This window comes from Lactuca virosa, chromosome 5 (genome assembly GCF_052849685.1).
Source record: "Lactuca virosa cultivar CGN04683 chromosome 5, Lactuca_virosa_CGN04683_v6, whole genome shotgun sequence".
NCBI lineage: Eukaryota > Viridiplantae > Streptophyta > Magnoliopsida > Asterales > Asteraceae > Lactuca > Lactuca virosa.
The window spans coordinates 63,491,731-63,506,397 of record NC_136430.1 but is presented as its reverse complement, the minus strand read 5'-3'; positions in this window follow the sequence as shown (position 1 = coordinate 63,506,397).

The window sequence follows — 14,667 nt, the reverse complement described above, 5'->3', positions numbered from 1 at the left end:
TTTACTTGTCTTTTATTGTAATACTCTCTTTTGTCCAGTATGCCTTGCATGGCCACTCTTAGAGAGGTAATCTAGTGTACATCGTGAGTCTCTATAAATAGAGTTCATTCTCTTTATTCAAAAACACGCATCTATCAATTCTGAATACACTTCTCTGAAGTTATCTTTTCTATCCCTCTATCTACGCATCACTTCTTACTCTCAATTCTTACTAGACCATAACTGATTATAACCTCTCTCCGGAGCAAGTCTTCTGTGACTTAATCACTAAGTTTGATCTTCCTTATTAACTTGGTTTGAATGAATTCCATGTTATGAATCAACTTAAGTGTATACTTGATATAATCATTGCTATCATTTCTATTACTTTACTTTTCCGCAACTAACTCTCTAACTTATTAATATTATTGTTGAGCTTTTAGATCCTTCGAGATTAACTATTCCGCAATACTACTTGTTCTAACGTTTGTTCAAGTGTGTCTCTAAGTTTTTCTCTCAACAATTGGTATCAGAGCCATAGTGGTTGCTTTTTGAAAACGGAACTCTGATTTTCAAAAGGCCTTATATACCACTAAAGCTCATTTCTTCAAAAAAAAAACAATTTCAAATGGCACAATCGTTATCTCTGAACGTTTCCAACAGTGTTGGTGGTTCTAACCGAGCCCCAATACTGGTAGCAAATGAATATCATCACTGGTCACAAAGAATGGAAAGATACTTAAGGAGACTTGGTAGAGATGTATGGCGATCCGTAGAAGAAGGACCTCATGTCCCAATCCTTACACCAGTCCAAACTGACGGCGCTACAACCAGACTAGGAGGAGGACAACCAGTCATGAGCCGTCCCACCAAGGATGATCTCGATAAAATGGAAAATGATGTTGTTGCTTTTTATGAAATCTCCTGTGGAGTTGCTCCTGACAACTTCGATATTATCATAAATTGCAAATCAGCAAAAGAGATCTGGGAAGTTCTCAAGAATCTGTACGAAGGCTCAGAACAAGCACAAGACAAGAAACTTACTACCGCACTCAATGAGTTCAACAACTTCAAAGCTCATACCGGAGAAAGCTTGGAAGATTCCTTCAAAAGGTTCAACCTGATAGTCACCAAGTTATCCAATACGGGCACCATCCGCAGTAACCATGAAACAAATCTTCAGTTTCTTAATGGTTTGGGAAGACATTGGACTACGGCTAAGATGATAGTCCAGGGCGATAGAAAGATTCACTCTTTGTCACTCTACAAGCTCTATGGAGAGTTGCAAGCGCAAGAATCCACCCTACTCAAAGACTGTGCTGACTTCGGAGGACCACTTGCTCTCATAGCACAAACCCCACCGCAGTCATCCTACTCTTCCTCGTATGACACTCCACCGCAGTCATACGAAGTAGATTCAGAGTATGACGATGAAGAAGAATTTCAGAAGGCTATCGCTCTGGTTAGCCAACAGTTCAACCGTCTACCACCTCCTTCCTACCTCAAGAATCAACATTTCAACAAACCTCCATTCAACCGTAACTTCAGTCCACAGAATAATCATTCTCGTTATCCAAAAGGTTCTCATCCACCACCGCAATCTCAAAATTCTCAACCAAAGGAGGTACCGCAGTCTACTCCAACCACTAACTCCGGTACTACCTCTGAAGACAAGACTGATATTGTGATTTGTCACAAATGCAACAAAGAGAATCACTTTGCAAGAGATTGTAAGGCCAATGTAGTAAAAGACAGAGCATTCTATCTTAGAATGGCTCAAGAGTTGGAAGATAAGGAAAAGGCAAGGGCATACGTAGCCCATGTCAAAAGAGACCATCAAGTTTGGTCATCTGGAGATGAAGATGAAGGCATCAGCAGGGTCAAAGGAAAAGGGAAAATCTGCATGCTGGCAACTGTGGATGATGATGAGTCTACAAAGCTGGAAAAGAACTATTGCTACATGGAAAAGGATGGAACTCTAAGCATCGTCGAACAGGTAAAACTCATGATCCAAACTCTAAACTATAGCATGCATGATTGTCAACCATACATAGATGATCTTAATGACACTTGTGTTGTCGTCCTTACAGACTATAACAAAGCCTTAGATGAGAAGAACATTGCGTCCCAAGAAATGTTCCATGTGAGAGGACGCCTTGATAACAAAAGACTCAAAATGGCTATGTTAGAAAAAGACTTAGAGTTAGAGAAAGATGCAAGAATGCTGAGTAAAACACAATTAGAGATAGCTTTGAACCAGAAAGATTTAGCTCATAGTGAAATTGTACGCTTAAATCTTTTAATCGAAAAATTGTTCAATGAAAGTGAAGCTATTGAAAATTTGGTAAATAATGGCACTGTGGACAATACATACAATTGGGGTTGGTCAAATGGATATCCTACCGCAATGGATTCCTCACCCCGGTTCAACAAAGACAAACTGTATGTCCCTCCAGACCGAGAATTTCATTTCCCAGTCAATGACAAGACCTTCCCCGGAGACATCAAAACTCACTTCGGTAGACTCCATAATCTAAGCAATAATTGTGTCATTGAGGAAATTATGCCTGAGGTTTTGCGTCACACAAGTGATCAAATTCCTATCTGTGGCACCATTTATCCAAATTCTCAAACCTCATCCGTAGTTGATGAAGAATTTGTCATTGAGGGCCCCGAAGTCTCAAAAGACTTTCCATCTCTGCCCTCAGACCGCAGTGTCTCACGCTATAGTCAAAAATCCCTCAAGAGTCCCACTAAAGTCCCAACTAAGACTTACTCTGCAGTAGTCAAATCTTCACTACCGCAGTCCTCAGTAAAAGGAACCGTGACCCTTCAGGCGATTCATCATGAATTACCTATAGAGAACTTTGAAGTGGGTCAATGCTCACAGACCCCAGAATCTTCAAGTTCGGATGACTCAAGCTCACGTTTTCAAAATCATTCTAAGAATTCCAGGAAACCGCAGTTGAACAACAATGACTGCGGTTCACCAACATCCTTGGCCAAAAAGGCCTTCAAAGAGGAAATTAGATCTCGAGGCACAAATAGACACACTTTTTCAAAAATAAGAAGCATGTCAGAATTCCAAAGTCCAAGAGTCCAGAAAAATTTGTTTTCTCACACTACTTTTCAAAAAACTCTCCCACTAAGAAAACAAACAAAAGGGAAAGTCCAGCTTCAAAAGTCATTCCTACTTCTTCTGACACAGCCCAAAAGGGTGTTCAGTCTTTTCAAAACAATGGTTTTCAGGTCTATTCCTCAATTGATCCTAAATGGAAAGGGATTTTACCCACTCCAACACTTTCAAATTCACGTCACAATTTCAACAAATGGAAGGGTATTCTACCAAATCCACCAAAAAGGACTCAAAGATTTGCACGTGCTAAACCTTTTCAAAAACAAACTTTTTCAAAATCCAACAACTTTCATGTCAGGGATTACCAACCTCGGACCGGTAACAAGTCCAATTCATCTTATAGACCGCTGACCAAGCATAGTGTCAGATCAAAAGACAAAATCTCTTTTTGTAAATGTCAGTATAGTTGTCAAAAGGATTCATCCTATGTCAAATCTAGTCGGAGTCAGAAACCTCGTACTTTTTCGAAAACTCACAACACTCCAATTCTGCACAAACATCCAGGACTAGGATTAAAAGTTGACAAGAGACCCGTCCCTGCAACCTCGGTCCATGCATCATTCTGCAACTCACCAATTGCCCCAGGCTCCAAACTAGTTTGGATGCCTAAACTAACCGTATAATTCTCAGGCTTTGTGCAAGGAGGAACAAGAAGAAGAATGGTTAATTGACAGTGCCTGCTCCTTGCACATGACCGGAAGGTTAGAATACCTTCGGGATTTCAAGCCTATATGCAATGGTGGAAATGTCACATTCGGCAACAATACGAATGGGGTCATCCGAGGTTACGGTGTTCTCACTACGGGGAATTTCTCTATTCAGAAGGTTGCCTATGTATAAAGCCTTAAACACAATCTCATCAGTGTAGGCCAACTATGTAAGGCAGGACATCGGGTTGAATTTGATGATCAGTTCTGCTATGTAATGACTAGTGACAGAAACACCTGTCTGATCAAATCCAGATCCGAAGGTACCATGTATCCTTTGGATGTCTCTCTGATCATTGGCAGACCGCAGTTGTGTTTCCTGTCCAAAGCTGTATCCGAAGTCAGCTGGCTATGGCACCGCAAGCTAGCTCATCTCAATTTCAGGTACATCAACAACTTGGTCACAGGAGATCTAGTCAGAGGTCTCCCTATTCTCAAATTCAGCAACGATACTCTTTGTCCGGCTTGTGAATGTGGTAAACAGTCCAAAGCAAGTCACCCTCTGGTAATGGACTCTTCAATTTCTGAACCACTGGAGCTATTGCACATTGATCTCTGCGCTCCATCTATCGTAGCCAGTCTCCATCATAAAAAATACATACTGGTTATTGTAGATGACTTTACACGCTTCACATGGGTCTTCTTCCTCATACTCAAGTCAGAAACACCGCAGATTTTCATCAACTTCATCAAAGAGATCGAACTTCAGATCAAGCTTCCAGTAAGAAGAATCCGCAGTGATAATGGAACCGAGTTTACTAATCATCTCCTCAACAGTTTCTTGGTGTCCAAGGGCATCTCTCACAACTTCTCAGCTCCCTACACACCGCAACAAAATGGGGTAGTAGAGAGAAGGAACTGCACTCTAGTAGAAGCAGCCAGATCTATGCTCAACTTCGCACACCTTCCTCTCTACTTCTGGGCTGAAGCCGTAGCCACCGCATGCTTTGTTCAAAACCAAAGCATTGTGTGCAAACGTCTCAATAAAACACCATATGAAGGCCTTAACAACCGCAAGCCAAATGTTCGCTTCTTTCATATCTTTGGGTGTAGATGTTTCGTGATCAACAACAGAGATCAGCTTAACAAGTTTGCACCGATGTCTGATGAAGGCATTTTCCTTGGTTATTCCACTAACAAGGTTGCTTATCGAGTGCTCATCAGACGTACAAGGCTGATCATTGAAAGCTTCGATGTGAAATTTGATGATTCTCACATCCGCAACGCCCCTCCATCCACTGAAACCACCGCAATCATGGAAAGCGATATTCCTGCCTCTTCAGGTCCTTTAAATCTAGTTGAAGTCAATTATGACGAACTTTTCAATCCTGTTGAAACGGCGAAACTATCCGAAGTTCTTGTGTCACCCGCAGCTCAACAACAACACGCTGATGTTTCTGGACCATCTCTATCTGAAGTAGCATCTCTCAATACTTTCACCTCTCCGGTTGAGGGGGAAAGCTCTACTCCGGGTCTAGCAACAACCATCGAGGTTCCAGTACTTGATGCTACTCAAGTTCCTATTCAGAGAGAATCATTACCATCAAACGTATCTTCGGATTCGGATGATGAACTCATAGAGAACATTGACACGAGAACCGATCCAAGGATTATCACTCTCCCATGTGCAGTCCAGGGGGAACCTTCTCAGGTTCCAGAGGAACTCCCATCCGCAATCCAAGGGGAACTTCTTCCAACTGCTCAAGAAAATTCCATTCTCGTTCCAAAAAACCAAGATGACTCAGCAGGATGTTCTCAAGTCCAGGGGGAACTGCCATCTCCAACCGCAGATTCTTCTGATATTCAAGATATTCCCTCTGCCGCATCTGCTGATCATCTGCAGCCCCGTCTACACGTATGGACGAAGGACCACCCACCAGGTCAAATCATTGGCAACCCATCCGTAGGTATCCAGACTCGATCTTCCAAGGACCTATCTGACCACTGCCACTACGCAGCATTTATGTCCTCGGTAGAGCCCAGAACGATCAAAGAAGCATTGCTCGAACCGGACTGGATAGCTGCAATGCAAGAAGACTTAGAAGAATTTCAAAGAAACAAAGTTTGGCAGCTCGTTCCGAAGCCACGTGGTCACACCATTGTTGGCACTAGATGGGTGTTCAAAAACAAGCTGGATGAATCTGGTGCGGTAGTCAGAAACAAGGCAAGGCTAGTTGCAAAGGGGTATAGTCAACTTGAAGGCATTGACTACGATGAAACGTATGCTCCGGTAGCACGCATGGAGGCTATCCGGATCTTCCTAGCATACGCAGCCCACAAGAACGTCAAGGTACGCCAAATGGACGTTAAGAGTGCCTTTCTCAATGGGGAATTAAAAAAAGAGGTTTACCTTCAGCAACCTCCAGGTTTTGAAAATGTTGAATTCCCAGACCACTGCTATAAGCTTGAAAAAGCAGTCTACGATCTGAAGCAAGCCCCAAGAGCATGGTATGAGACTTTTTCTGAATTCCTTGTCTCATCCGGGTACAAGAGAGGAGTGATTGACCCCACGTTATTTAGAAAAGAAAATGGTAACCACCTTATGCTCGTTCAAATATATGTGGACGACATCATCTTTGGATCAACTAATCAAGAAATGGTGAATGAATTTGCTAAGCTCATGACCAACAAGTTCAAAATGAGCATGAATAGAGAGATTAACTTCTTTCTAGGGCTTCAAGTGAAACAAGTTCCGCAAGGGATATTCATTCATCAAGAGAAATACACCACCGAACTGTTAAAGAAATATTCTATCGACAATTGTTCTTCAGCTAAGGTCCTCATGGCCTTCGGTTATAAGATCTCTGCTGATCCTTCAGGAGAACTTGTGGATCACAAGACTTATAGAGGTATCATTGGCTCTCTAATGTACCTCACCGCAAGCCGACCAGACATTGTCTTTGCAACTGGTGTATGTGCAAGGTATCAGGCTGACCCAAAAGTGTCACATATGACCGCAGCCAAACAGATACTACGGTACCTGAAAGGAAGCAAATCTCTTGATCTGTGGTACCCCGCAGGCAATGAATTCAGCCTGCAAGCTTTCACAGATGCGGATCACGCCGGATGCAGATTAGACCACAAAAGTACCTCAGGAGGATGTCAATTTTTAGGTGGAAGACTCGTCAGCTGGTCTTCAAGGAAACAAAGTTGTGTATCTCTGTCTACCGCAGAAGCCGAATATATGGCCGCAGCCAGCTGTTGTTCACAAGTCCTATGGATGAAGACACAACTTATGGACTACGGATACAGAATGTTGCGGATACCGATATATTGTGACTCTGAAAGTGCTATTGCTATTTCTCATAATCCTATTCAGCACTCAAAGACTAAGCATATTGAACTACCGTATCATTTCATCAAAGACCACATCTTGAAAGGTAACATTGAACTCATCTTTGTCCATACTCATGAAGAGATTGCTGATGTGTTCACAAAAGCACTCGACTCCACAAAACTTAACACCGTCCTACAAATGTCAGGAATGATGAATCCCGACCCGCAATTCTTCTTGAATTGATAGATACCGCAGACCATCCTTGGTCTCCGTTGCGGTTCTAACTGAAAGTTACTTATGATAGATGGTTTTGGTACCGCAGTCTAGGTACCGCAACCATATATCATAATTATTTTCATGGGTCCTTATTGTTTGTTATTACTAACCTTTTGTACAAGTGCTCTCCTCAGTTTCTTCTACTACAGTCATAAATATACCCATCCGCAATGACATTTGTTCATCCGCAATGAAACCTGGTCATCCGCAATAAAGTTTCCATCCGCAATCACGTTGATAATTTCTCAACTGTTTCATCTACCCTTGAATCTTTGTGTGCTATTTAATGATCCTTCATTAAATAAAACATTAAATAACAAAAAAAAACATTTCCTTGAGAAACTGTCTCATTCTCTTTCTGAATAAACCTTGTGTCAGACCTATTTTTAGGTATGATGACAAAAAGAACGTTTTTCCATAATCACATCCTTAATTTGTCTTTTCCGCTTACCCAGAACGTCCCATCCGTTACAACTTCCTTTCCCCTCACAACTCTATCACCTGACGTGTTGATGCACGTCTGACATTTCATTAAATGCAAATCCCTTTTTTTTGGTAAAATCTCAAAAACCTTTTTAAACCGTTTCATAATTATGTGGCTGAGATTTATTTGCCAATTCAAAAGATTCCCCCCAAACGACCATTTACCTTATCCTTTCTTTTTACCTAGGGTAAAAACAGTTACTGTTCCAATTCACCACCTATATAAACCCTTCGTCTTCCCCAAAATCACTTTACGCTTTCTGAACATTGAATCTTTTCTCTCAAATCCTTCAAGAACTCTGTTTCTCTACTCATTCTCTCAATCTTCAACAATGGTGAAATCCGGTGTCTCCAAGAAACAGTCAAAGGCATCTGGATCAGTGAACCCCACTGGTTCAGAATCTGCTTCACAACAACTCACACCCACGATCGCGTCAAGCAACTTCAGAGCGGTGTTCGAAGATCATCCCTCCTACAATGCCCCGATCAAGCTGATGATCAAGTTCCTGAAGAATCACCCCCTGTTTGGCCCCTTTGATGCTTTCACAGATGTTGTCCCAATCTCAACCCTTTTCAAATGTGCATTCTCCGCTTATTTCCCAATCGAAAACCCCCAAGAAGTTCATCTTAACCTAGTTAATGATTCTTTGGTCATTCTGTCCAAGGAAAAGTTTCTTTCTGCCATAAATCTCCTTGTTCATCCCTCCATCAAGATTTTCACCCCCTCCATGACAGACGTCACTTCTGCTCTTTATCAAATTGGATACCAGAAGAAGATTAAGGGGATTGGGGAATTCAAGAAAAACCAATTGCCTGCGGTGTGGCAATTCGTTTGCCACTTCGTCATCCGCAGTCTATCCGGCAGAACCGGAGGCACAGACAATATGGGACTGAAGCTTCTAGAGTTGGTATGGAGCATATTCATAGGACACGATGTAAACTACGGGCAGATCCTATGGGACGACTTTCTACAATACATTCCCAAGGAGAACCCAAGGGAAAACCCAACCGAGCTCACCTTTGCAAGGTTCTGGTTACTCTGCATCTCAGACCTTCATGCGGATGCAGGAATCGACATGGGTAGTGACATCAATTTCTTTGTCACTAAGGATCTTAAAAGGTACAATCCATCTTCTAATCAATCTCTTTTTGGACCAATTAGAAGACTTCCCACCCATATTCTTTCTACTCTGGGTCTTGAGACTGCTGATGTCTCAGACCATATTGAGGCTACGAAAGGTATTGCCCAATACCCTCCTACCCCGCCTCTTCAGAACCCATCCGCAATCATTAACCCTGAAGGTACCGCAGTCCCTTCTTCCACTACTCTCTCCAATCTTTCTCAAAGAAGAAAGCAATTGGCCACCAAGAAGAAACAAAGAACTCCCAAGAAGGATGCTCCCAAACGAACCGCACCCACCAAGAAACGGAAAACCAAACCCACCGCAACCACACCTGATAGTGATTCTGATGAGGATAGGCAACCAATTGCTATCCTTAAGAAAAGAAAAACAGATACCTCTGGCCAAATGCGTGACCGGACCGATACTGAAGCCTCTCAAAAGGCTCTGGTAGTCCTTGAGGTGGCCACAGACCCATTCATCACTACCATCATTTTCCAATCAGACTCAGAAAGTGAGTCTGATTCACAACATCGTGGAGACTCCCCCCCAGTTCACTCCCAAGAGGATGACACTGGTGCACGCCCTAAGGTCTCCAGGGCTTCCCGACTGCATTTCTTTTCCCCTGAGGAGTTGCACTCCATCCTTTTGAATGTCACCCATACACTACAAACACCTTTCCAACCGCAGGGCACTTCTTCCGCCCATGCCAGAACTGAGTCGAGGCCAAACTTGACCACGGGTCAAGGAGACCAAGGAAGCTCAGGAAATCCTACTCTACTTACATCCGCAGCAGGTGGTTTAGGCACGGTGAGCACAAACGTGCAAGGATCTGTGGACCCGAAGGACACTTCGGTGCGATTTCATGGATTTGACGGCGATGAATCAAACGACTCATGGTTACGCTACACTCCGGTAACCGAGTCAGAAATAAAGAAATATGCCGCTTTCAGAAGGGCATTCCAAGCCCGCAAGGAGCAACAGATCAAGCAACAACAACAGAAGGAGCAAGAAATCCAGTCAGTGGCTAAGTATTGGGCAGATGCAATAAATAATGCCAATACCGTAGCCACCATTCTCAAAGTTCAAGACTGGATGACCGAGATGACTGAGACAATCCTCAAAGCTCAAGCAACTGGTGAAGGTGCAGGTACCTCCAGAGTAACTCCAACTCCTACTCCAACTCCAAATCCAATTCCAACTCCAACAGTTCATGAATCACAAGACGAAGGAACCGCAATAGAGGTCAGTTCTGCTCCCACCTTCGGTATGATGATGAAGACATTCAGGAGGTAAATAAGCCCAGCCCTTCTGATGATGACCTCATGATGTTCGATGAAGAGGAGGAATCCAGTGGCTCTCACCATTCAACTTCTAAACCCAAAGAAAAGAAGAAAAAGAAGAAGCATGCGGTCACGAGAAAGGAGTTTCTGAGCTTACAAGCAAAAGTCGATCAAATCTTAGCTGCGGTCAAGCCAACTCAACCGCAACCAGAAGACACCCCGGGGCCGCAATCTCTGATCGAACGAATAGAGCGCTTGGAAACGCGTGAGCGCTTGGCTGCTGAGAGAATTTCTCTCAAAGTTGAAATGGGGATCCGGTCCCTTGACAACAACCGCAAAGCAGATCACAGAGACTTTATGGCTGCTCCGGAACGCCTCATCTCTGAGGTGACCGCAATCAAGAAAGATCTCCAAGCAGCCATTGCGGATCAAGCCACTCAGTCTCAAAAACTGATAGATGAGACTCACACTGCGTATGAGTCCACTATCTCAGTTCTTCAAGCCACCATAAACAGACTGCAACGATCCCTGTCCTCCAACTTCCACGGTCCTGAAATCCTTCAACTCACCAAAGAGATTCACAGGCTGCTCTTCAACCCCTCCATCCCCAACAATCAACAATTGGCAGAAGCCCTCAAAGCTCAATTTTAAGAAGTCTATGCCAAGGTTGATGGCCTTAAACAATGGCTTGAGGAAGCTCCTCCGTTGCATTCCTCAAGAGGGGGAAGTGAAGAAGAAGAAGAAGTCCATCACTCCAATCAATCAATCTCTCAACATCAGAGCCCCCCCATCATCATAGAAAAAATTCCTACACCGCAACCCTCACCGCAACCATCTCACCATACTCCACCTCCTCATACTTCACCATAAAAGGAGAACACTCCTAACAAGCCAGAGACCCCTCCTCACTTTAAAAATCTGGTGGAGCATATGTCCTCTCCAAGCTCAACTGACTCTCCTGCCACCACCCAAAGGAAGAAAGATTGGAAGGCAGCCAAACTGGCTGAGCTAATATGGAGAGAATGCGGTTTTGACACGGTCATGGACGAATCCTTGATCAACTCTTGGATCAATCCTCACCGCAGACTGCTGGATGAAGATTACAGACCTCGCCTCACATATGCTGAACCTCCTTCGGATGGCTACTGGGATGTTCCAATCTCCCCAAATGCTAAGTACTTCACAGTTTTCGAGCCATTCGACCGCAGCCTTCCAGACCACAAGAGACTGCCAATGGAATTCGAGAGACTTAGTCTTTTCTATGCTAAGCATGCCTCTCCCATTGAGAAAATATGGTCTAACGATAGACCATCAGCAGTCAAGAACTACAAACTTCGGAAGTTCATGAAGGCTGACTTCATCCAGTACACCCTCACCAGAAGAGAACATGACTACGTCCGCACCCTAGCTGACTTCCCTTGCATGAATCCGGAAGAAGTCTTTCTCATTGCTAAGGTGTTTCAGAACAAGTCAGAAAAGCACCCGAAAATGAAGATTGCGCTTGAAAGGGCCAATACCTTTTTGAAGGAAACTGTCTGCGATTTTGCCAAAATCGACACAGACATCTACCCCACTATTGCCAAGAAGTTTGATCTACCACCTCTCGATCCTGCACCGATGCCTACCGAAGGTTATGAAGAAAGATCCTTAGGTGCAACCAACTTTCCTGAACTTGGAGTCATTTTCAAAAGGAAGATCGATAATGTCAAATACTTCATTCCAATGACTGCCATGCATCGCCTCACCAAGAAGAAACTTGGCATCTGCCGAACCGCAGTTGAAAGATCGAAGCACACTACCGCAGAAGTCAAGTTCGAGATCTTAAGAAGAATCATCTGGCTGGAAAACATCAGGAAGTTTTGGTGGATCCTGATCAAGTTTCTCAAACTTGATAACTTATCAGAAGTTAAAGAGGTCACTTAGGGGGAAATTGTTGAATCATAAAAAGTGACCCTCTTGAACTACAGCTACCGCAACCTCTTCAGCTACCGCAGCCATCCAGCACCCGCAGTCAACTTCTTCATCAGCAACCGCAACTGGAGTCTCTTCCTACCGCAGTCACTTAACTAGATTACTTTACTTGTATTTTATTGTAACACTCTCTTTTGTCCAGTATGCCTTGCATGGCCACTCTTATAGAGGTAATCTAGTGTACATCGTGAGTCTCTATAAATAGAGCTCGTTCTCTTTATTCAAAAACACGCATCTATCTATTCTGAATACACTTCTCTGAAGTTATCTTTTCTATCCCTCTATCTACGCATCACTTCTTACTCTCAATTCTTACTAGACCATAACTGATTATAACCTCTCTCCGGAGCAAGTCTTATGTGACTTAATCACTAAGTTTGATCTTCCTTATTAACTTGTTTTGAATGCATTCCATGTTATGAATCAACTTAAGTGTATACTTGATATAATCATTGCTTTCATTTCTACTACTTTACTTTTCCGCAACTAACTCTCTAACTTATTAATATTATTATTGAGCTTTTAGATCCTTCGAGATTAACTATTCCGCAATACTACTTGTTCTAACGTTTGTTCAAGTGTGTCTCTAAGTTTTTCTCTCAACAGGGGCTCCCCAGGGTGATGAACTAGGTTGAATGAAACCTTTGTCCAATAACTCCTGAAGTTGTGTCATAAGTTCTTTCATCTCTGTTGGTGCTAATCGGTATGGTGATTTTGCTATCGGCGTCGATCCCGGTAACAAGTCGACACGGAATTCTACTTGTCGATCAGGGAGCAATCCGGGAAGATCTTCGGGAAAGACTTCCGGATAGTCACACACCACCGGAATATCCTGCACCTCCTTCTTTTCCTTCTTAGCATCGATCACGAACGCTAGATATGATGTACATCCCTTGGCCAAACACTTTCTGGCTTTCATTAGGGAAATGATTCCAGAGTTTACTCTGCGTTTGTCTCCATACACCATAAACGTCGTGGTAAACACTGTCACGTCATGGTGAGCAGTCAGATGCAAAAAATGTAGAATTTCAACTTTAGAAAAAACATGTAGCATCGAGTATTGTTGAAAACAAGCCTAGGCTCTGATACCACTGATGGGTTTTGAGCATTCTAACACTCTTATGGTGTACATGCAACCCTAGAAACCTTGGATCTATGTTTTCTCTAATACATGCAAAATTGATTTTTTTTCAAAGGTTCTTATCCTAACTAGCACGGCATGGGGAACTTGAATATAAAAACTAGTAGAATAACATACCTTTCTTGTTGCTTGGATTCCTTAAGAACTTTGTGAGCCTAGCACCCCAAATGTGATGCCTCAAATGCTTCACACAACACCACAACTCTTGGAATAACTTGAGAGAAGTACACTATCACTCAAAATCGGCTATCCCTCCTTGTTCTTTCTTATGTGCCGATTTTGCTAGCCTATGGGGTCTTTATATAGTGTGTCACAAGTAAGGTTACACCATGTAAACCCTAATTGACATGGCTTTTCATTTCCTCCATGATCCATCGGTTTTAACCTCCATGGAGCATCCATGGAGCACCCTATGGGTTTTAGCCCAATTCAATAAACCATGGATCATTAGCCCGCTCTATAAGAATGGATGATTTACACAATCAACCCCATATATTTAATTAGTCTCAATTTTGATCACAAAATTAATTCCAAATTAATTCTTGATCAATACTAATTAAATAATATGATTTCATATTAATATATTATAACTTATAATATAGTAACAAATCATAAGTGTCCTTCTCATTTTCTCTATCCAAGTGTCATGATGTCATGCAACCTAAATGGAGCATGCCAACCGGGTCAAGTACATACCAGAAATAGTTATGGACTTTGACACCTTATCCAACATTAACTGCCTGCCATGAGAACCCCCACATGGTCTTCCTGCCATGGGAACCCCCATATGGTCTTTACTACCATACAACACATAATGCAAACTACACATGCAAATATACTATGAGGCCATGGAAACCCTCCAACGTCTTACACCAAATGCCACGGGAACCCCCACGTGGTCTCAGACTACTGTCGCGGGAACCCCCCGCGATCTTCCATGCAAATGTCATACTAACATAACGCATAATCAATCAACAATCCACATATCATAAAATGGGCCGGAATTGGTGCCTTAGACCCATTAGTATGGTGAGAAGACTCACCTCTCGAATGCTGAACCGAATAGCTAAGATCAGATGTATCCCACGCACTGCTCCTCCTCACTGCCTATAACCAACATGTGATTAACTTGTAATAATCCCATAATTACCCTCAAAGTCAACCCTGGTCAACCATGGTCAAATTCAAGGTTAACAGTCAAGGTCAACAGTCCATGTTGACCTCAACTCGTCGACTGCATCCAACAACTCGTCGAGTTGTTGTATGACTCGTTAACTCGCCGAGTTACCTTTG